Source organism: Strongylocentrotus purpuratus, unplaced genomic scaffold (genome assembly GCF_000002235.5).
Source record: "Strongylocentrotus purpuratus isolate Spur 01 unplaced genomic scaffold, Spur_5.0 spur5_scaffold_21, whole genome shotgun sequence".
Taxonomy (NCBI): Eukaryota; Metazoa; Echinodermata; class Echinoidea; order Camarodonta; family Strongylocentrotidae; genus Strongylocentrotus; species Strongylocentrotus purpuratus.
Genome location: NW_022145607.1, coordinates 42,836,190 through 42,858,653, shown reverse-complemented (window position 1 = coordinate 42,858,653; position 22,464 = coordinate 42,836,190). Strand labels below are relative to the sequence as shown.

The following is a 22,464-nucleotide window of genomic DNA, read 5'->3' as shown; positions in this document are numbered from 1 at the left end:
CCCCACCCCCTTCTATATACTCTATACGTAATATGCGCCAAACGTTTAGGTTTGTTCTGGACATTGGTTGATATGCGCTCAAATAAAACCTTTTTAATGTCGGCTGCTAGACTTTCTGCACCCCGTATTCGATGAAGTATATAATAATCTACATTTCATGTGAGTTTAAGCACATTTAAAGCAAGTGGGATAGGGTGGCGAAAGTATTAACCCCACCCCCTTCTATATACTCTAGACGTTTTATGCACCAAACGTTTAGGTTTGTGCTGGACATTGGTTGATATGCGCTCAAATAAGACCTTTTTAATGTCCGCTGCTAGAATTTGTGCATCCCGTATTCGATGAAGTATATAATAATCTACATTTCACGTGAGTTTAAGCACACTTAAAGCGAATAGGAATTAGCGGCGAATGTAATAAAGGCCGAAACCCCATTCACAGATATTCTCTCCACGTTAGTCGCTATTAACAAAAATATTTGTTCTGGACATTGGTTAAAATGTGCTCAAATAAAACCTTTTTAATGTCGGCTGCTAGACTTTCTGCACCCCGTATTCGATGAGGTATCTAATAATCTACATTTCATATGAGTTCCAGCACTTTTAAAGCAAATGGAAATTAGCAACGAATGTATTAACCCCACCTCCTTCTATATACTCTAGACGTTATATGCGCTATACGTTTAGGTTTGTTCTGGACATTGGTTGATATGCGCTCAAATAAGACCTTTTTATTGTCGGCTGCTAGAATTTGTGCAACCCATATTCGATGAGGTATATAATAATCTACCATTCATGTGAGTTTCAGCACATTTAAAGCAAGTGGGAATCAGCGGCGAATGTATTAACCCTCACCCCCTTCTATATACTCTAGAGGTTATATGCGCCAAACGTTTAGGTTTGTTCTGGACATTGGTTGATATGCGCTCCAATAAGACCTTTTTAATGTCAGCTGCTAGAATTTGTGCACCCTGTATTCGATGAGGTATATGGTAATCTACAATTCATGTGAGTTTCAGCACATTTAAAGCAAATGGGAATGAGCGGCGAATGTATTAACCCCACCCTTTCTATATACTCTAGACGTTATATGCGCCAAACGTTTAGGTTTGTTCTGGACATTGGTTGATATGCGCTCAAATAAATCCTTTTTAATGTCGGCTGCTAGACTTTCTGCACCCCGTATTCGATGAAGTATATAATAAAATACATTTCATGTAAGTTTAAGCACATTTTATGCAAATGGGAATGAGCGGCGAATGTATTAACCCCACCCCCTTCTATATACCCTAAACGTTATATGCGCAAAACGTTGCGGTTTGTGCTCGACATTGGTTGATATGCGCTCAAATAAGACCTTTTTAATGTCCGCTGCTAGAATTTGTGCACCCCGTATTCGATGAAGTATATAATAATCTACATTTCATGTGAGTTTAAGCACATTTAAAGCGAATGGGAATGAGCGGCGAATGTATTAACCCCACCCCCTTCTATATACTCTAGACGTTTTATGCACCAAACGTTTAGGTTTGTGCTGGACATTGGTTGATATGCGCTCAAATAAGACCTTTTTAATGTCCGCTGCTAGAATTTGTGCATCCCGTATTCGATGAAGTATATAATAATCTACATTTCACGTGAGTTTAAGCACACTTAAAGCGAATAGGAATTAGCGGCGAATGTAATAAAGGCCGAAACCCCATTCACAGATATTCTCTCCACGTTAGTCGCTATTAACAAAAATATTTGTTCTGGACATTGGTTAAAATGTGCTCAAATAAAACCTTTTTAATGTCGGCTGCTAGACTTTCTGCACCCCGTATTCGATGAGGTATCTAATAATCTACATTTCATATGAGTTCCAGCACTTTTAAAGCAAATGGAAATTAGCAACGAATGTATTAACCCCACCTCCTTCTATATACTCTAGACGTTATATGCGCTATACGTTTAGGTTTGTTCTGGACATTGGTTGATATGCGCTCAAATAAGACCTTTTTATTGTCGGCTGCTAGAATTTGTGCACCCCATATTCGATGAGGTATATAATAATCTACCATTCATGTGAGTTTCAGCACATTTAAAGCAAGTGGGAATTAGCGGCGAATGTATTAACCCTCACCCCCTTCTATATACTCTAGAGGTTATATGCGCCAAGCGTTTAGGTTTGTTCTGGACATTGGTTGATATGCGCTCAAATAAGACCTTTTTAATGTCGGCTGCTAGAATTTGTGCACCCTGTATTCGATGAGGTATATAATAATCTACAATTCATGTGAGTTTCAGCACATTTAAAGCAAATGGGAATGAGCGGCGAATGTTTTAACCCCACCCTTTCTATATACTCTAGACGTTATATGCGCCAAACGTTTAGGTTTGTTCTGGACATTGGTTGATATGCGCTCAAATAAATCCTTTTTAATGTCGGCTGCTAGACTTTCTGCACCCCGTATTCGATGAAGTATATAATAAAATACATTTCATGTGAGTTTAAGCACATTTTAAGCAAATGGGAATGAGCGGCGAATGTATTAACCCCACCCCCTTCTATATACTCTAGACGTTATATGCGCCAAACGTTTAGGTTTGTTCTGGACATTGGTTGATATGCGCTCAAATAAAACCTTTTTAATGTCGGTTGCTAGACTTTCTGCACCCCGCATTCGATGAAGTATATAAAAAACTACATTTCATGTGAGTTTAAGCACATTTAAAGCAAATGGGAATTAGCGGCGAATGTATTAACCCCACCCCCTTCTATATACTCTAAACGTTATATGCGCAAAACGTTGCGGTTTGTGCTCGACATTGGTTGATATGCGCTCAAATAAGACCTTTTTAATGTCCGCTGCTAGAATTTGTGCACCCCGTATTCGATGAAGTATATAATAATCTACATTTCATGTGAGTTTAAGCACATTTAAAGCGAATGGGAATGAGCGGCGAATGTATTAACCCCACCCCCTTCTATATACTCTAGACGTTTTATGCACCAAACGTTTAGGTTTGTGCTGGACATTGGTTGATATGCGCTCAAATAAGACCTTTTTAATGTCCGCTGCTAGAATTTGTGCATCCCGTATTCGATGAAGTATATAATAATCTACATTTCACCTGAGTTTAAGCACACTTAAAGCGAATAGGAATTAGCGGCGAATGTAATAAAGGCCGAAACCCCATTCACAGATATTCTCTCCACGTTAGTCGCTATTAACAAAAATATTTGTTCTGGACATTGGTTAAAATGTGCTCAAATAAAACCTTTTTAATGTCGGCTGCTAGACTTTCTGCACCCCGTATTCGATGAGGTATCTAATAATCTACATTTCATATGAGTTCCAGCACTTTTAATGCAAATGGAAATTAGTAACGAATGTATTAACCCCACCTCCTTCTATATACTCTAGACGTTATATGCGCCAAACGTTTAGGTTTGTTCTGGACATTGGTTGATATGCGCTCAAATAAGACCTTTTTAATGTCGGCTGCTAGAATTTGTGCATCCCATATTCGATGAGGTATATAATAATCTACCATTCATGTGAGTTTCAGCACATTTAAAGCAAGTGGGAATTAGCGGCGAATGTATTAACCCTCACCCCCTTCTATATACTCTAGAGGTTATATGCGCCAAACGTTTAGGTTTGTTCTGGACATTGGTTGATATGCGCTCAAATAAGACCTTTTTAATGTCGGCTGCTAGAATTTGAGCACCCTGTATTCGATGAGGTATATAATAATCTACAATTCATGTGAGTTTCAGCACATTCAAAGCATATGGAACATTAGCAACGAATGTATTACCCCCCACCCCCTTCTATATACTCTATACGTTATATGCGCCAAAAGTTTAGGTTTGTTCTGGACATTGGTTGATATGCGCTCAAATAAAGCCTTTTTAATGTCGGCTGCTAGACTTTCTGCACCCCGTATTCGATGAAGTTTATAATAAACTACATTTCATGTAAGTTTAAGCACATTTTAAGCAAATGGGAATGAGCGGCGAATGTATTAACCCCACCCCCATCTATATACTCTAAACGTTATATGCGCAAAACGTTGCGGTTTGTGCTCGACATTGGTTGATATGCGCTCAAATAAGACCTTTTTAATGTCCGCTGCTAGAATTTGTGCACCCCGTATTCGATGAAGTATATAATAATCTACATTTCATGTGAGTTTAAGCACATTTAAAGCGAATGGGAATGAGCGGCGAATGTATTAACCCCACCCCCTTCTATATACTCTAGACGTTTTATGCACCAAACGTTTAGGTTTGTGCTGGACATTGGTTGATATGCGCTCAAATAAGACCTTTTTAATGTCCGCTGCTAGAATTTGTGCATCCCGTATTCGATGAAGTATATAATAATCTACATTTCACGTGAGTTTAAGCACACTTAAAGCGAATAGGAATTAGCGGCGAATGTAATAAAGGCCGAAACCCCATTCACAGATATTCTCTCCACGTTAGTCGCTATTAACAAAATATTTGTTCTGGACATTGGTTAAAATGTGCTCAAATAAAACCTTTTTAATGTCGGCTGCTAGACTTTCTGCACCCCGTATTCGATGAGGTATCTAATAATCTACATTTCATATGAGTTCCAGCACTTTTAAAGCAAATGGAAATTAGCAACGAATGTATTAACCCCACCTCCTTCTATATACTCTAGACGTTATATGCGCTATACGTTTAGGTTTGTTCTGGACATTTGTTGATATGCGCTCAAATAAGACCTTTTTATTGTCGGCTGCTAGAATTTGTGCACCCCATATTCGATGAGGTATATAATAATCTACCATTCATGTGAGTTTCAGCACATTTAAAGCAAGTGGCAATTAGCGGCGAATGTATTAACCCTCACCCCCTTCTATATACTCTAGAGGTTATATGTGCCAAACGTTTAGGTTTGTTCTGGACATTGGTTGATATGCGCTCAAATAAGACCTTTTTAATGTCGGCTGCTAGAATTTGTGCACCCTGTATTCGATGAGGTATATAATAGTCTACAATTCATGTGAGTTTCAGCACATTTAAAGCATATGGAACATTAGCAACGAATGTATTAACCCTCACCCCTTCTATATACTCTAGACGTTATATGCGCCAAACGTTTAGGTTTGTGCTGGCCATTGGTTGACATGCGCTCAAATAAGACCTTTTTAATGTTCGCTGCTAGAATTTGTGCACCCCGTATTCGATGAAGTATATAATTATCTACATTTCATGTGAGTTTAAGCACATTTAAAGCAAGTGGAATAGGGTGGCGTTTGTATTAATGCCCGAAAGCCCATTCACCGATATACTCCCCACGTTATTCGCTATTAACGAAAATATTTGTTCTGGACATTGGTTGATATGCGCTCAAATAACACGTTTTTAATGTCGGCTGCTCGATTTTCTGCACCGTGTTTTCGATGAGGTATATAATAATCTACATTTCATGTGAGTTTCAGCACATTTAAAGCAAATGGAAATTAGCAACGATTGTATTAACCCTCACCCCCTTCTATATACTCTAGACGTTATATGCGCCAAACTTTTAGGTTTGTGCTGGCCATTGGTTGATATGCGCTCAAATAAGACCTTTTTAATGTCCGCTGCTAGAATTTGTGCACCCCGTATTCGATGAAGTATATAATAATCTACATTTCATGTGAGTTTCAGCACATTTAAAGCAAATGGGAATTAGCGGCGAAAGTATTAACCCCCCCCCTTCTATATACTCTAGACGGGCTTGCAACGAACACTCACGTTCACGTTCACGTGATCACGTATCACGTTTTGCGCTGTTTCGTAAAATAGGTGACTCTAATTTACGAAGTGTAGGGTCTACCATTCGTTGTTTTCCACGCCAGTAAAACACGAATGATCACGTCTTCCAAAACGTGACGTGAGTGTTTAATCAATATTTTTATAATTGCAAGCGCTTGTTACTAAGACTAGTCATGACGTCACCGTAATATGTATGATTTGTGTGTGTACGAGTGTATACGTATCGCCTGCGCCTAGCTAGCTGACAACAAAGTCGGAGAATGGGTGAGTAATTGATTGCAATATGAGTGAATTTAGTGAATTTTACGAAAGACCATTAGTGCCACGAAGAAAAAAAAACACACTTTCTACTAATCTGTTTAAACAGATTACGATATTTCTTCTAATCTGTTTAAACAGATTATAATCTGTTTAAACAGATTACGGTATTTCTACTAATCTGTTTAAACAGATTACGGTATTTCTACTAATCTGTTTAAACAGATTACGATATTTCTTCTAATCTGTTTAAACAGATTATAATCTGTTTAAACAGATTACGGTATTTCTACTAATCTGTTTAAACAGATTACGGTATTTCTACTAATCTGTTTAAACAGATTACGATATTTCTTCTAATCTGTTTAAACAGATTATAATCTGTTTAAACAGATTACGGTATTTCTACTAATCTGTTTAAACAGATTACGGTATTTCTACTAATCTGTTTAAACAGATTACAGTACTTCAACTAATCTGTTTAAACAGATTATAATCTGTTTAAACAGATTACGGTATTTCTACTAATCTGTTATAACAGATTACGATATTTCTTCTAATCTGTTTAAACAGATTATAATCTGTTTAAACAGATTACGGTATTTCCACTAATCTGTTATAACAGATTACGATATTTCTTCTAATCTGTTTAAACAGATTATAATCTGTTTAAACAGATTACGGTATTTCCACTAATCTGTTATAACAGATTACGATATTTCTTCTAATCTGTTTAAACAGATTACATTACTTCAACTAATCTGTTTAAACAGATTACGGATCCTACTTTTGTCACTTCCCCTGGCCTGCCACGTACGTCGCCTGTGCGCGCTTGGTGGGCGGTGCCATGCTTGCTATGACGTCACTCGTAAACAGTTAAAATGCAAAGCCGAACATAACATTATGCTAATATAATTACCTCACTCTTTACCCCCTAACCAATCAAATACAAGTAAAAATATGGAAAGGAAAGTTCCCCTACCCCCAAATGAATATTCATATTGCCAATTTGATACATAGTTTTCAAATAATCATTGAAGATAACTTGACGTATATTCAAATTTTAATGGACCATAATTTTGGCAAAAATCACGGAAATTTACATTTTGTTGTAAGGTTGTAGCAAATTTATTATAAACTCTTCATCTCAATTTTTGTGTGACGTAATATTTTTTAAGCATATGAGTGAGGATGTTTCCTGAAATAGTCCATTGACCTTATTTTCGTTCCAGTTTTTTTTGGCATTATGGCCTAAGTTTGAACACGAGAGACTTTGAGGTATTTTTTAATTCATCGGCGCTAAGCGCATTTCGAGGCCGTGCGCGTCGGGGTGGAGATTTTGTCCCGCATTGTATCAAGGATGCGTGATTTGCGTGCTTTTGATAACTAGCATGCCATTGTGTATACAGCAGCAGTAAGTGAATCCTAGTCGGTCATATTCATATTGATCCTGAAAGGCCTAGTTAGATCTACAGTTGACCGAGAGCATCTCATTATAGCTATTATAGACTCTAGAAGATAGTCTCTAGATTTTGTTGTTTTTTCTTTAATTTATTAAACTTTGCTTCAATTAATCTTAAGCCATGTTTATCAATTTATTGTGCAGACTCCTTATTTATCAACATACTTAATAAGGGCTGCATGAAGAGCTCAATAGCTTTACACATTTAGGCCTCTAATTTAAACTGTTTTACTTGCTACAAAATGCTAGACAAGTTTTATGTTGGAAAATGATGAATTTAGTTCACACCTTTCAGGTAGATCTATTCCTTCATGAAAAAAAAAACTAGATAGGATCTAGAGTCTAGATTTCTCATAATCTCGCAAGAATTTTTTTTCTTCGAGGAGTCTGCGCAATAAATTGATAATCATGGCTTTAATTTATATTTTCCACTAGAGTCAAGACTTTAGCTCCACTCTAGATCTAAAGACGAGATCTATAACTAGGTTTAAATCTAGACTAGGAATAGGATCTATTATTATTTTCTCATGCAGAAACAAATTCCCCAACTTGCAGGGGTCTATGTTAAATCAAATACAACTTTTGATTTTGTGCCCAGTTGACAATCACAAAGGCCAAGCAAAGTTTAATAAATTAAAGAAAAAACAACAAAATCTAGAGACTATCTTCTAAAGTCTATTATAGCTATAATGGGATGTTCTCGGTCAACTGTAGATCTAACTAGGCCTTTCAGGATCAATATGAATATGACCGACTAGGATTCACTTACCGCTGCTGTATACACAATGGCATGCTAGCTATCAAAAGCACGCAAATCACGCATCCTTGATACAATGCGGGACAAAATCTCCACCCCGCCGACGCGCACGGCCTCGAAATGCGCTTAGCGCCGATGAATTAAAAAATACCTCAAAGTCTCTCGTGTTCAAACTTAAGCCATAATGCCAAAAAAACTGGAACGAAAATAAGGTCAATGGACTATTTCAGGAAACATCCTCACTCATATGCTTAAAAAATATTACGTCACACAAAAATTGAGATGAAGAGTTTATAATAAATTTGCTACAACCTTACAACAAAATGTAAATTTCCGTGATTTTTGCCAAAATTATGGTCCATTAAAATTTGAATATACGTCAAGTTATCTTCAATGATTATTTGAAAACTATGTATCAAATTGGCAATATGAATATTCATTTGGGGGTAGGGGAACTTTCCTTTCCATATTTTTACTTGTATTTGATTGGTTGGGGGGTAAAGAGTGAGGTAATTATATTAGCATAATGTTATGTTCGGCTTTGCATTTTAACTGTTTACGAGTGACGTCATAGCAAGCATGGCACCGCCCACCAAGCGCGCACAGGCGACGTACGTGGCAGGCCAGGGGAAGTGACAAAAGTAGGATCCGTAATCTGTTTAAACAGATTAGTTGAAGTAATGTAATCTGTTTAAACAGATTAGAAGAAATATCGTAATCTGTTATAACAGATTAGTGGAAATACCGTAATCTGTTTAAACAGATTATAATCTGTTTAAACAGATTAGAAGAAATATCGTAATCTGTTATAACAGATTAGTGGAAATACCGTAATCTGTTTAAACAGATTATAATCTGTTTAAACAGATTAGTTGAAGTACTGTAATCTGTTTAAACAGATTAGTAGAAATACCGTAATCTGTTTAAACAGATTAGTAGAAATACCGTAATCTGTTTAAACAGATTATAATCTGTTTAAACAGATTAGAAGAAATATCGTAATCTGTTTAAACAGATTAGTAGAAATACCGTAATCTGTTTAAACAGATTAGTAGAAATACCGTAATCTGTTTAAACAGATTATAATCTGTTTAAACAGATTAGAAGAAATATCGTAATCTGTTTAAACAGATTAGTAGAAATACCGTAATCTGTTTAAACAGATTAGTAGAAATACCGTAATCTGTTTAAACAGATTATAATCTGTTTAAACAGATTAGAAGAAATATCGTAATCTGTTTAAACAGATTAGTAGAAAGTGTGTTTTTTTTTCTTCGTGGCACTAATGGTCTTTCGTAGAATTTAGTGATTAATTTTGAAAAATTTGTAATAGTTTTCGTGATCTTCGGTAATTTCTTTTCATTTTGAGACTGTTCTCAACAGATATTTGGGGAAAAGGCTAGGGAAATATTTCTCTTCAAATTGCACTTTGATTTTCATCGTCGTGAAGTAGTTTGACTGCGGTTTGCCGTCATGTCACCCAGTTAGGGCCCGGGGTTCCGGCAGGCCCACCCGTGGAATTGCGGTGCTCATCTGCAAATTTGATCGTCATCATGAATCTAATTCATCAATTTATTGATTGAATTTAAATCTAGATTTAACTTACCTTGAAATAATCTATGAAGTATGATTTCTTTAATAATCCAAGTGGGTTAATTCTTGTTAAAATCTTTAGTAGACCCTTCTTCTAGACGTGGACTCTGTTGAGGTACTCAATACCCCCCCCCCCCCCCCCCCCCCCCCCCCACTGAGCAAAATATTGGCCGGCACGATTTTCAAATTTCAGCACACTAAATTTCAAATTTGCAATTATACACGCAATGGCCCAACGTATAAATTTACTCTTACTCATGTATTATACATTTGTTTCTATATTTTGTATATTGTTTGCATACCTTATGTTTTATATAATTATCCATAGACTATTTGTTGAATAACTGAACCCTATTTTATTTAGGCCTAGATCTACATGTAGATGTAAACCTGGAACTTATTAATAAAAATATTCAAAAAACAACAACTAGGATTTGTTTATTTAATGTTTAGATTTTGTGTGGGTCCAGCATGCTTGTCTAGTTGTCATAACTCATATTCATAAGGAGTCTAAATTAAAGATTTGTTTCCAAATTGTGCAGTTCATGTTGATAAATATATTTTTGTTGGACGTTGTATAAGATTAAGAAATGACCCCTAGTCCACAATTATGTTTACTTATCTGTAGTCCACCTCTTCTTGTTATAATAAACTAATTTTACTTAGTACTTCTTCGTGCTCATAGGCCATAGAAAGCACTGTGTGAGGTACACGTTAAATATTCCATTAGTTTTACTTTGTACTGTGGTTCATTAAATAGGAATGTTGATTTCCACACCATGTTAAATTTAAGGCCAACCATGACATAAAAAATAGCTATTATGCTTGATCTATTTTATTGTTAAGGAGAAAGGGATGCCTTGATTATTGTATTGGTTTTTTCCTTCTTTTTGTTCCAACAGATTGAAACTAAAGAGCTGAAAGAAGTTAACAACATGAAGCAGAAAGTCCCATGCAGGTAAAATTACCAGGTTATTTAGCACACAAATATTAAACGATCACCTACATGTATTAATTCACTAACAAAGTAAATGGAACTAAGTTGACGTTGCAATTATAGCGCTTAGAGACTTCGGTGGTGAGCGCTTTATAAGTAACATTTTTATTATTATTATTATTATTATTATTAGCGTATATAGTGGAGGGTATATTTTATTCTAGTTCTGCACCTAGCATACAATTTCAATTTCAATTTCAAATTTATTCACATTTCCAACAAAACAATACAAATAATAGAGTACCGAAGCTGTGACGTCATAAAAATCTATTTTTAGAATTTCTCAATTTTTTCTTCATATTCCGAAAGAACACCAAAAATAATGTCCAAATGTCGAAAACCAATTGAATATGTTAAGTATTGGCTGAGATATGACCATCTGAATAAATATACTCCCCATAGGAACTCAGTGTTATATGCTCTGGCTCCTAATGGTTAAATGTGTCCTTATTTAAAGGAGGTCCTGTGTGCCCGCCCCCCCCCCCCCCCCCCACTCAGTGTTATTTGGGGTATGCGTGTTCCCTCCTTTTGAAAACACCCCCTAAGTCTGGTGTGTAAAGTCAATACGGGCCGGATTTTTGTGTGCTATGAGCCAGACTTTGTGAAATCTACCCCTTTACTGGACATTTTTGGAATACGCATGCGGTCCTGCCGACCCCTGAGTGGGGGGGGGGGGGGGGGGGGGGGGGGGGGGGGGGGGGGGACCGGGCCTGTGTGTAGAAGAGCCATATCTAATCCACATCCAAAGCACTACATGTAGGGTATACACAGGACCCCTCATTACTTTTTTGTAAGGGCTCCTTTCACTTCTTGAGCAATGAAGATGAAGAAGAACACAAAATAAGATGAAAGTCTGTTTATAGGATGTATTATGGTTGATATGTATCCATTAGTATCAGTTTTAAATTGAAGTACCTACTTTGTTTTCTGTCATGTAGGATGATGCTTCTCTACAGTGGGTGATGAAGGCATGCTGGTTTACAAACTCAGGAGAGGAACAAAGAAGAGATATTGACGGGATCATATCTAGAGATGCGGGCCTACTACACTTCCTACGAGCAAGTGTGCTAATATACATGTAGGTACCCCAATAAACTTTTGTGGAACACATGTCATGCAGAAAATTATAGATCTGACGAATAATTGACTGAATATCACAATTGTGATTTAGATTAAAAATTAAATGTCAATATAGATGAAATATAAGTCTACGTTACGTGTGTTTCAGTAGCATTATTTCCAGTATATTCTCTGGTCCAAGTTGTTTGGTCATTTTATGTCCCATACTTAAAGGTAATACACAGTTTTAGTATGGGGTCATAAATTTGGTTCAAATGAACATATTGGACGCATATGAGATCCTACAATATTCAGTGATCGTTGTCGCGGTTGTAATCGAGTCTAAAATTATGAAATTGTAAATAATAAACTCTTTATGTTGTATAGCTCCCTCTCAAGGTCAAGATATAAATTTTTCTTGACTAAAATCTACCAATTTGCTATTCTCGTTTTGAAGTTATATATCACATCTACATATTCTGAGATTTTCATGGTCGCAGCTACCATTTGAAATTTATCAAAATTTACCGGGAGCACCAGTAAATATTTATATTCAATTTTTCTCGAAAGCAGAAGTGTTTTAGAGGCTAAGTTTTCTAGTGCTTATAATACATCCACAGGGGCATTCAAATGTAAAAAATTGTAAAGAATCACTATCCACCCTGACCCAATTTTCAAAATTTCGTAAAACTTTGTATTACCTTTAACCGAGTATTATTCAATAATGAGCACGAGTTTACATCACAAGTACATTGTATTACTTATTTCATACCTTGTTCAAACCAAACACCAGCAGTCCTATCGTCTCCATGGGATCATCAGAAATAATCTAAAATGTGGTCAGAAACTAGTCTTGTACGAAAAATAGTTTTGGTTTGCCCAATAGAACCCAAAGTGAATTTCAATCCTTCCTTTTTCTGAGCAGGTATCAGGGTGTGTGTTATTAGTCGTCATTGATATTCTTATATCTTATTTCATTTTTCCACTCAACAGACTTGGGTTATCATTACAGCCCTTTCTTCTGAAAACTAGGCTACAACTTTAGTGATGAATGCAGAAGACATCTACACGGGACTACGTCTTAAAGATGCCACCCTCATATTATGAAAGAGCAGAATAGAGATAGGTTTAAACTGGAATATTTACATAATATTTATTTATTATTTGTATTATATGTTTGTAGAATACCACATTCAATGAAGCCAATGAAGTTTATTATCTTGTCAACGTAGAAATAATTAAAGATAACTAATCCTCAATGAATAAACATTAAAATTCTAACAATGTAAACTACCATCTTATAAGATGAAACTGAGGACTGGGCAGAAAGATTCTCCTTGAAATTTGAGTGATAAAGATCTATCAGTCCATATCAAAGATTGAATTAATTAATGATATTTTAATTATAATTATACTTGTTGAAATCCATTTACCTCTATGGACGGGGGGGGGGGGGGGGGGGGGGGCTTGCTATCCTCTTCCTGGTGCTGTTATTACATGGCCCATGTAACGGGTTGCAATAGTGTACACATATGATTATATGTTTATATAAGAAGGACTTAGAAAGTGAAAAGTTTTGAATTATAGCATTAGTGTTGGTAGAAGTAACGGCAGTGTTGATTGTTAATGGGAGGGGGGGGGGTTGTTTCCCCAGTGAAATTAACGGTATACCAATGTAAAGTTAATTAAAAAAAGAGAAAACTATTCTTAAAAAATAAAAATTATACAGGACATGGCCTCCTTACAAAAACCCTGGTACCACTTCGGTGGTGTTGTGTTTTTTTTTTTAGGGGGGGGGGGCAAACCAATTAAAAATTTCTAGTGTTAAATTCAATTGTCTTTAAAAAAAAATTATGTCAAGATATTGAAATTAAACAATGGTTCACTTTCCTTTTTCCAAGTTAGAAAACTTGAATAAAATGCTAACCCTAAATTAAAAATGTTCTACTTCTAGCAAAGCTTCTGCAAAGGCTGCAAAAGGTAGAGTGAAGAGAATACAATTGAAATGTGAACAGTAATGGAGTGAATATGGAATGGTTGATTGTAGTTGATAACGAGGGAATGCAAATGAGTGGTAACAAGTACGACTGAAAGTGAGACAGAAAGGAATTGCAAGAGGTTGTTCAGTCAATGGAACAAACCTTGCAGAAGATAATTTTCGGAGAGAAAGAGAGAAAAGGGGAATCATTAAAAAAGGAAAAGGGGCACCTATCAGTAGGAAAAGGGTACTTACAAGAAAGGAAAAGGAGGCATGTGTCATAAGGACATTGATGAGAAAGGAAAGGGGCTCTTATTAAAAAGGTAAAAGGGCACATATCAAAAGGTAAAAGGGCACTTATTAAAAATTATAAGGGGATGCGTGACAAAGTAAAGAATAAAAAAGGCTTTTATCAGATATCACAAGAGGCACTTATGAAAAGGGAACAGTGGCACTTATAAAAGGTAAAAGGGGCATCTGTCAGATTTGAATAGGGAGTAATTAACGCAGGTGGTAAGGGGCGTTTAATAAGTAGGCCTATGTGAAAGAATGTGTTTTTATCTCGAGTTTGTCTCATCATGCGTGGGATCTGTGGGTGCTGGGGTTCCTGAAGCAACCCTATACATGGATTTTCTTCAGTGGGTGCATATAACCCAAATACATTTTTGTAAACCTTCAAATGATGAATTATCATCGAGTCCCCCCCTCATTTTTTTTTGTCAGCTCGTGACAAACATATAATCCAGATGAAATAATTTCTTCACAGCATATCAGTGGCGGATCCAGGGGGGGGGGGCGAAACGGCCGCGCCCCCCCCCCTATTGGGGGCGCAAAAAAAAAGGAAGAAAAAAAAAGAGGAAGAAAAGAAGAGAAAAAAAGAAAGGAGAAGAGGAGAAAAAAGGAGAAGAGAAAAGAAAGGAGGAGAGAAAGGAAAAAAGAAGAAAAAGAGAAGAGAAAAGAAAAGAAAAGAGAAAAGAAAAGAGAAGAGAAGAGAAAAGAAAAGAGAAGAGAAAAGAAAAGAGAAGAGATAACGAAATTATTGAATAGAGGGGGGGGGGGGGCCGGCCGGCCGCATAAAATCTCGAGCCGCGGATTCAAAGTTAAACGTTAAGAACAGCCCCTGCGCTACAAAGGTCATCATTCTGAAGAGAGAAATTTGAAAGGGCACTATATTTAGGGTGTCTTTTAAATAGAAGTTATATACTCAACAGTCAAATTCTAAATTAACGGTAGGGCCGCATCACAACTCTTATTTTGCCCTTCATTTGGATTCAGCTCACACCAACTCGCTTGTGCTTGTATTTGAACATATTGGGCTCAGGGATTTTCTAGAATGCATAATTTCAGCATTCAACATAGAAAAAATCTCGCTTGGTCGCTACGCCCCGGCCGGCCGCGGCCCTCGCCCGATAACACAAAACTATGACGCTCCCGGCCGTGATTTATCCATGGTTGGTGTAATAGATCTTTTTTCCATTTCATTTCTACTAACCTAATTGTGTGCCATCACAATCATGATTGTTTCATTTTCCCTTTAAAGCAGGCGCGTAGCCAGAGGCGGTAGGGGCAGTAAGATTGCTTTGGACGAAAAAGGAGCAGACAAAGAAACATTTTTGAAAATTCTGACAAGTCGAGAACGGTACAACGAATCGTCTTCTTTCTCTAATAATTTAATGAAATGTCAAAGCTTCCGCGCATCGCTCGGGGGGGGGGGGCAACTGAATTCAGAAAAGGATTGGGAGTCGAGAATGGTAAAACGAATCGTCTTCTTTGTCTGATAGTTTAATGAAACGTCAAAGTTTCCGCGCGCGGGAGGGGGAAAACTGAATTCAAACAAGGATTAAGACAGACGTGAATGGTAACGTCTTCTTCCTCTAATAATTTAATGAACCGTCAAAGCTTACGCGCTATGCGCGGGCAGGGGAAAATTGAATTTAGACAAGGAGTCGAGAATGGTACAAAGAATCGTCTCCTTTCCCTTATAATTTAATTAAACGTCAAAGCTTCCGCGCTTTGCGCGTGAGGGGGGGGGGGGGAACTCTATTCAGACAAGGATAAAGAGTCGATGACGGTACAACGAATCGTATTCTTTCTCTAATAATTTAATGAAATTTTAAGCTTCCGCGCAAAGCGCAGGAGGGGAAATTGAATTTAGACAAGGATTAAGAGTCGAGAATGAAACAACGAATCATCTTCTTTCTCTAATAATTTCATTAAACTATGAAAGGCCAAAGCTTCCGTGCTTCGCGCGGGAGGGCGGGGGGGGGGGGAGGTGGCTGAATACAGTCAAGTTATAAGAGTCGAGAATGGTACAACAAATCTTCTTTCTCTAATAATTAATGAAAGGTCAAAGCTTCCGCGCTTTGCGCAGGCGGGAGGAACCTGAATTCAGACAAGGACTAAGAGTCTAGAACGGTACAACGAATAGTCTTCTTTCTCTAATAATTAATGAAACGTCAAAGCTTTCTTCGCGCGGGAGGGGGAAAACTGAATTCAGACAAGGAATAGGAGTCGAGAACGGTAAAACAAATCGTCTTCTTTCTCTAATAATGAATAAAAGGTCAAAGCTTCCTAGCTTCGTGCGTAATTGGGAGGGGGTGGCAGCGAGCTGCCCGAATATGAGTTTTTTGATATCTTTTCTCGTTTATTTTGGTGATAAATAACACTTTCACAATATTATGGTCAAATTGTTGCTCGCTCACTAGCCGAATTGTGAAACCAGAAAATTACTTTTTCGGGCAAGAGGCTATAGCCCCCCCCCCCCCCCCCCCCATGAAAATGTCCAAAATTGTACCGGTATGGTGCTTCTAATATGACCTTGAAAAAACGGTCTGCGCAATTTTGGAATTTCCGGCCCCCCCCCCCCCCCCCCCCCCCCCCTATTGGAAAATCCTGGATCCGCGCCTGGCATATGAGTAGGGAAACAAAAATGTGAAAAAGAAACCAAAGATAAACTTTAAGAAAAAAATAGAGAGAAAGGAAAGAAATAGGCCTATTATCTTGCTCCTTTTCATTTCAATTTTCTTGCAATTTATTTATTTCTATAATCTTCAGCCTTCTCCACTTGCATCTCTCTCTTTCTCTCTCTCTCTCTCTCTCTCCACTTGCATCTCTCTCATTATGGGATAAACAATAGCATATGAACCTACTCATGTAAGGTATAATTTTTCCTATCGGTCTGTATTAATTTGAAATTATGCCAGCCAAATATTGGTACGTTATGGTGACCAGCAGTGACGTAATAGGGGGTAGTGCAGGGAGGGGCGAGTTTCCCCCTCCATTCTTCGCGAAGCTTATGACGTTGCATTAAATTATTAGAGAAAGAAGCCAAAGAAGACGATTTGTTGTACCGTTCTCGACTGTTAATCCTTGTCTAAATTTAGTTCCCCCACCCCCTTCTGCGCAAAGCGCGAAAGCTTTGACGTTTCATTAAATTATTAGAGAAAGAAGACGAATCGTTGTACCGTTCTCGAAAATAATCTTCGTCTGAATTCAGCTCCCCCTTGATATCCCTCCTGCGCGAAGATCGAAAGCTTTTACGTTTCAGAAGACGATTCGCTTTACCGTTCTCGACTCTGAATCCTTGGATCAATTCAGTTCCCCCTTCCCCCCCCCCCCCTCTCCCGCGTGAAGCGCGGAAGCTTTGACGTTTCATTTAATTATTAGAGAACGAAGACGATTCGTTGTACCGTTCTCGACTCTTAAAGTCTTAATCCTTGTCTGAATTCAGTCCACCCCCTCCTGCGCGAAGATCGAAGTAGCTTTGACGTTTCATTAAATTATTAGAGCGGGGGGGGGGGGGGGGCCTTTCGGCCCCCACCCCGCCACACGTACGTTGTTGGCGGGATTAACCGCAACTGATCTTCCCTTTTTCACCCTTTTCTTTTCTTCTTCCTCTTTATTGATCCCTTTTAGCTCTCCTCTTTCCCTATTCTTTTCTTCTCTCTCTCTTTTTAGCGGGAGTGGGGGAGGGGGGGGTGGAGGATGCAAGGTCTTTGCACCCCCCCCCCCAAAAAAAAAAAAAAAAAAAAAAAATCCACAACTTGTTGGCGGGAAAATTGCAACTAATATCCCCCCTTTTTTTCTTTTCTTTTCTTCTCCTTCCTTTTATCTCCCCTTTTCCTTATTCCTTTCCCTTTCCTTCCTTCTCTCTTATTATTTTGATTGAGGGGGGGGGGGCAAGGCCCTTTCGCCGCGTGGCGACAATCTTCCTCTTCTTCTTGGTACATGGTTGATCCCTCCACTGAGGCCTGGAGTCCAAATAATTGTTTAAAATCCGACAGCTTTGGAGAGTCTTAGAAAGATCAGACGAGGACAAGCGAGGCGATCGAGGCTACATTATTCCATGATACAAAGTGAGAATGTAAGTATTCTTTGGGATGATTATAAGTATAACTTTTCAGCTGTTTTGATTTCAGCCAGTAGACTAGGCCTAGATCTATAGACTCTGTAATGACGTGCGATACTATTTACGTCTACGCGGCCACGCGCACGGCCGGCCCAACACGGCACTGCAGTGGACTTTGGGCGGCATGCATGCAGTTTACAGGCCTAGCTTGGCTATGCTTCTGGGTGACAATGAGTCGAGTGAGAGAGTGAGAGTAAGACTGGTGATGGCCTAGCTGGCTGGCCAAGTGTTTCATAAAGATGCATGTTCGTAAAGTCCTGCATATGGCTTTTTGAACGACTGGAAGTGGAATATGACAAGCCCAGTGGCGGATCCAGGGGGGTAAAAAGGGGGCACGTGCCCCCCCCCCCGGCCGAAAATAAATATGTTAAAATCATCCCTAAATTCGCCCAAAATTTACTGAAAAACAGGGGCGTGCCCCCCCGGTCAATCTCTTTCCTACCGTGTGCCCCCCCCCCCCGGCAAGAAATTCCTGGATCCGCCCCTGAAGCCAAATGGGTGTCTCATTCATTTTTAATCGCATTTATCATTAACGATTAGCTAAAATTGAAATATGCAGATGTAATCGATCAACGTCCTGGGGAGGGGTCTAAAAAAGTTTAACCGATCTTGGAATTTGTTGGGGGTACGCACCCCCCCCCCCCCTGTGGCTACGTGCCTGCTGGCCAGGGGGTTAATGGATTCAAAGCACGTTTCAAAGTACAGCGGGTAATTATCAGAGGTGAAAATGGGGCACTTCTTACACCTTAAAAAGGGGCACTCACCATGAAAAAGGCCCTTATGAGAATGAAAAAGGGGCACTATTAATAAAGGGAAATATGCATTTGTTGAAAGAAAAGAGGCATCGATCAGATTTTAATAGTGAAGAAAAGGGGCACTTATGAGATTGATGAGAATGAAAAGGGACTAATTGCATACTAGGTGAAAAGGGGCATTTATGAGAAGGGGAAGGGGCTCTTTTTTAAATAGGGGCACTTATCATAAGGAAAAGAGGCACATGTGAAAATATAAGGTGCGCTTATCCGAGTTAAAAAGGGGTAGTTATTAAAGGAAGAAGGGGAACAAGGTGCACCTCTCAGATTTGTATAGGGCAATTATCAAAGGTGAAGGGGGTGCTTATCAAAAGTGAAAAGGGGCGCTTACTAGAGATTAAAAAGGGCACTTATGAGAATGGAAAATGGACACTTATTGCAAAATGGAAACTTGTTGAAGGAAAAGGGGTACGTGCCAAAATAAAAGGGGCACTTATCAGAGGTTGAAAGGGGAAGGGGCACTTTAACAAATTAATAGGGGCACTTGTAAAAGTAAAAGGGGCTCTTTGTATGTAAAAAGGGGCACTTCTTACAAAGCTAAAGGGGCACTTTTCCTATGTAAAAAGGGTCACTTTTGGGGTTCCAAAAGGAGCGCCGCCTCTGAGGAAGGGGCTAGTTTCAACCAATAGGCGACAGTTTTTCAACGCAAAAAGATCGTGATGTAATTTAAGGAATTTTTCTTTTCACTTCTCACACATATTTTAAGACCCTGTTTGAGATAATTGGAGGTATGGTTGCAGAGATATATTCGTGACCAATGTCACAACAAAATGGTGGTTTCCAATGATTTTGTGTGACGTTGTATTGGTTTTTTAAGTGTTTTCAGAAGAAGGTTTTTTTTTCCTATTTATTAGGAACATAACATCCCTTTCGTCCATCATGAACTATTCTAGATAACAAAACAATGGAAAAAAGGTTTAAAAAAAAAAACATGCATAACAAATTTAAAACAAAGAAATAAGAATGCTAATGAATATTCCTTTGGCTCTAATATGCATAATCATTTCCCACATCTCGGTCATAAATTGTTGAAACATCACTAAACATCACCTTTCTTCAATGTACAACTGCCCTGCCGTGATGCTGTAATTAAAATGTGAAAATTCAAAATTTCTGGAAAAATTGGCATATTTGCATAATTAATCTCAATAAATGGGGGAAATGAATTGAAAAAATTAGAATTCCTTATTTGCGTCATTAATTTGACAAATTAACAATAATTAAGAATAAGAATAGATATCATAAATTTGACTGCATTCTTGTCAAATACGTGATTGGACACGACACTCTAAGTTTGGTCACACTCACAATCGGTCGATAAATGGCCAAGATCTGAGAGGGCTTACCCCCCCCCCCCCCCTCCCTGGCTATGCTGTTTCAAAATGGCCCCAACTATTAAGGGTATTCTGCCAACAGTTGAAGCAACTAATTTAGGCACAATTTATAATGCTTGAAGGAGAAAAGGAACATGAAAACCGTACAAAATTTACATGTCATTAAGTCCTGTGAAATATGTTTTCTTTTTTGCAGGAGTCGTGACGTGGAGGAGGCTACATGTAGTTCCATCGACATGGAGGAGGCTACATGTAGTTCCATCGACGTGGAGGAGGCTACATGTAGTTCCATCGACATGGAGGAGGCTACATGTAGTTCCATCGACAATGAGTAAGTCTTCTGAGTTGTTTTCCCTTGCTTCTTCAGTATTAAAGTAAGCATTCATTATTGCTTTGCAGTGACAAAAACATGGTGTGGTGTCTGTCCTCCATTGTCCATCCATTGATTTATTTTGACTATGACCCATCAGAAAGTACAGGTTGTAATTGCCAAGATGCATGATTTTGGCAGAATGCAGGCAATTATCAGGCCCAATTCCTGTTTTGTTTTGTTTTGTATTTAAAATAAGGGCCAGTAGTAATAGTTTGAATTATTATCGATCCCAATAAAGATAAGAAGCAGTTAGCAATTAAGGAAGCATTTTGTACACAAGTCTAATCTCTGTTTCATACAACATATTATTTATTAAAGGTAATACAAAGTTTTGGTATGACACTATGAACATGACGGACAATGAAAGCGGACAAAATATACAGTTCCTCAGGTAGACAAAAGAACATCCCTTCACTGCTATTATGTAAAAAGGTGAATATGCATGTGACACCTGTTATACACATTTTTACATAATAGCAGTGAAGGGATGTTCCTTTGTCTACCTGAGGAACTGTATATTTTGTCCGCTTTCTTTGTCAGTCATGTTCATAGTGTGAGGTCATGAATTTGGTTCAAATGAACGTGCATGTACATGTATTGGAAGCATATGCGATCCTACAATATTCAGTGATCGTTATCGCGGTTGAAATCGAGTTTAAAGTTATGAAATTGTAAATAATACACTGTTTTTGTTGTATAGCTCCATCTCAAGCTAAAGATATTAATTAAGCTATAAAACAATGTTTCTTGACTAAAATCAACCAATTTGCTATTCTCGTATGGAAGTTATATATATCACATCTACATATTCTGAGATTTTCATGGCGCTATTTGAAATTTATCAAAATTTACCGGGAGCACCAGTAAATATTTATATTCAATTTTTCTCGAAAACAGAAGTGTTTTAGAGGCTAAGTTTTCTAGTGCTTATAATACATCCACAGGGGCATCCAAATATATCCAAAAAAATTGTAAAGAATCACTATCCACCCAAGTTTCAAAATTTCCCAAAACTTTGTATTACCTTAAAGTTATTAAGACTATCTGCAATGCGTAATTACAGGGCTGCATGTTCTGTCTAGACCACTGGGTGCATTGAGACTAGTAAGGGATGCTGTATTGACTCGATCATCATTATAGATTGTCAGTGGGAAATACTTTTACTTAGACAAGGCAAATTATCCTCATTGCCTACTGACTAGCCCTTTAGAGGGGAGTAAAAGCTGTCTGGTCCCCCTGGTACAAGATTCTGAAATCTCACTGACACAACCCACCCAGTTCCCGTGGTCAATGGGTTAAATAAGCAACTTGCTTTCTTTCTTTAGTAATAATATTATGTAGTATAAACCAACTTACTTTCTTATTTTTGTTTGCTTCTTTAAATACTTTCAATATCTTTTTGTTGCTTGTTTCACTTAATAGGGTTATAGTTATCTCAGCTGACGACGAGAGTGAAGAGGATAGCCTATCCACAGCCAGAAGAAATGATGGGTAGGTATTTTGCATTGTATTTAGAAACATAAACTTGTTAACCCTTACTGTACTGGGCTATTTTGAGCACCTTGTGACTGGGGGGGGGGGGGGGGTTCCTTCACTTCATCTCAAATTCATTAGGGTTACATTATTTTATGATAGTTGAAAATGCATATAGGGAA

At 38.0% G+C, this 22,464-nt stretch overlaps 1 long non-coding RNA gene across 1 annotated transcript; it reads left to right on the top strand.

Annotated features, from left to right (window-relative positions):
- The first annotated feature begins 5,743 nt into the window (after positions 1–5,743).
- Positions 5,744–12,164, top strand: LOC115928111. Its single transcript, XR_004065882.1, has 3 exons — positions 5,744–6,042; positions 10,751–10,806; positions 11,784–12,164. It is a non-coding gene; the product is annotated as an uncharacterized LOC115928111 (long non-coding RNA).
- Positions 12,165–22,464: the final 10,300 nt, after the last annotated feature.